The sequence below is a fragment of the Atta cephalotes genome, assembly GCF_000143395.1.
Source record: "Atta cephalotes unplaced genomic scaffold scaffold00031, whole genome shotgun sequence".
Lineage (NCBI taxonomy): Eukaryota > Metazoa > Arthropoda > Insecta > Hymenoptera > Formicidae > Atta > Atta cephalotes.
Genome location: NW_012130095.1, coordinates 1,670,296 through 1,672,626, shown reverse-complemented (window position 1 = coordinate 1,672,626; position 2,331 = coordinate 1,670,296). Strand labels below are relative to the sequence as shown.

Below are 2,331 nucleotides of genomic sequence, written 5' to 3'. Positions count from 1 at the left end.
GTACAAAATGTAGATAATAAAGACTTTATTCATATTTAGTAAATGATTGTGGCAATTGCTGTTCGATAAGATACAAGAGAAAATCTCTTGAAAGTGTTTTCTTAAAAAACATTGAATTTTTTTTTCTTGTTTTTTTTTTAGAGATAAATTAAACCATCATAATTTGATTACTTATCTTGTCCATAATTTCGAAAAAGTTCGCTGAAGCAATCTTGTCTCTTTCATCGATAGGACCTTGATCTGTTAATCGTTTCTATCGCGTGACGTCCAATTATGAAGTGATTCGGTATTTCTGGGAGACGGGTGGAGCGAAGGGAATACGCGCCAATGGGCTTATCTGTTCTACCCAACGAGCAATTAATTCAATGACAATGCTCATCGAGTTTCTCATACGCATTAAGACTGACCTTTCGGTTCAGTGAGAAAAAAATCTTTTTGATACAATTAGGGCTGCCATACTACGGTAATTAACGAAGTGCTTTTTTATATTACATAGAATGAAAAAAACATTATATGTGCTACAATTTGATAAAATATACTTATATTTATAAAAAACGTATAATCACTTTTTTAGCACTTTGCAAGCACTGCTGTGCTATTTGGGCGAATAACGGTAATTAATAAGTTAAATCATGACTTAATTGATCTGTTTATAAAAATCGTTAGTCTTCGAATTAATTCATTGTTCTTGAGCGGTTGAAACACAAAGAAACGCTGATCGTGTTGACTTGTCGAAGGAAAAATAAAGATGCGTGTGCGAGAATGGGATGGCATGACCTCGAAGGGCGCGGTCGAGTTCACACTAGACTGAAGCTGCCCTTGTGCCTAACTGGCCTTGAGACGGCTCGACCTGCCCTACCCCAGCGATCCGACATTCTCATACACATATGAGATTTCTCGCGCACACAAAGATCAACGTTTCCTAAATTCACCAAACGGTGAATTTAGAAAACGCTGATCTTTGTGTGAAATTCTATCGACGAAACCTTGTGTCTGCGGAAACGCTATTAAATAAAATTTGTATCTCATTTCCAAGTAAACTTTGGTATAATTATGATTTGAGAAGTTTAAATTATACAGAACATTTCACTCCCTTACTTCAAGAGTGACACAACTCATGATTTTTGTTATTACCATGAATGATTTATAACGAATTTCGATTGCACGCACTTAATGTGCACAATTAAAGCCGTCGTATACAAATTGAAAGATATGTATTTATTATAAATATAAACCGATTAAATCGTGAAATACTCAATACGCTTTATTACACTGTTAGATAACATATGTATTTTATGATTCGAAATATTTGCATTTTATTTGTATACTCTAATTAAATCAATATATACAACAACTTTAATATGCAGCAGTGCGCATTAGTGCTATTAAGTAAACATTATCCATCAAAAGTGATTTAACTTAACTTCATAAAAATTGTCAAAAATCACAATTTAAAAAAGATTGGTTTTTAAAGTTTATGAAACGAAAATAATAAAGATATTTGATCATGTTAAAAATAGATATATTTTTTTGTCGATATTGTTTGATTAATCAATTTTTTATTAGAGTGAAAAATAGTTTTTCTTATTTTCTGAAAAATTTAATTTTTTTATTTGCTTTACTTTTAAAGTAAAGAAACGATTTAATATTAAAATTTATAAATTTGAAAAATACAAAAAATATAGGCTTCATTAAATTTACCACTTGAAACCATTTACTTGAGACCATTTTTTATGTTCGTCCTCTTATTGTAATATCAGCGATGGGTTCAAAGTTTCTGTATAAGTGTAGTGGTTATCACGTGTAGTTTGGAAATATCACTTTTTTGGCAATGGAAAGCATAGTTCGAACTTTTTGTAATATATATTGTATAAGCAAAAATTTTAGCTAGTGTAAAAAGATGTTTCCGCCCGGGATCGAACCGGGGACCTTGTGCGTGTGAAGCACACGTGATAACCACTACACTACGGAAACGTTAAAGCTCTTGACGTTTATTTGAAAACATGAATGTAGACATTTGTTTCTATCTCGTATGACACGTGGATAACATTCAAAAATGTAAAATATCGTTGCATTTTTATATTATTTTATTTTTATTTAAATTATTTCATTTTATATGCATCTATATTATATGAAATATTTATCGATGACAGTAAAATATTTTAATAAATACTTTTTGAAGTTGATGTAATAATCGATTTAGCCGAATTTTATATTATTATAATCAAGCGTAGGAAAAAGCATTTTTAATAAATAAAATGTATTGAATATGCATTTGTCGCTAGCAATATTACAACTCTTACTTTTATTAGAGAGAAAGTGCACGTTCGC

At 30.5% G+C, this 2,331-nt stretch overlaps 1 non-coding gene across 1 annotated transcript; it reads right to left on the bottom strand.

Moving 5' to 3' along the window:
• Positions 1-1,901: 1,901 nt before the first annotated feature.
• Positions 1,902-1,974, bottom strand: Trnav-cac. Its single transcript has one exon. It is a non-coding gene; the product is annotated as a tRNA-Val (tRNA).
• Between the last annotated feature and the right edge of the window lie 357 nt (positions 1,975-2,331).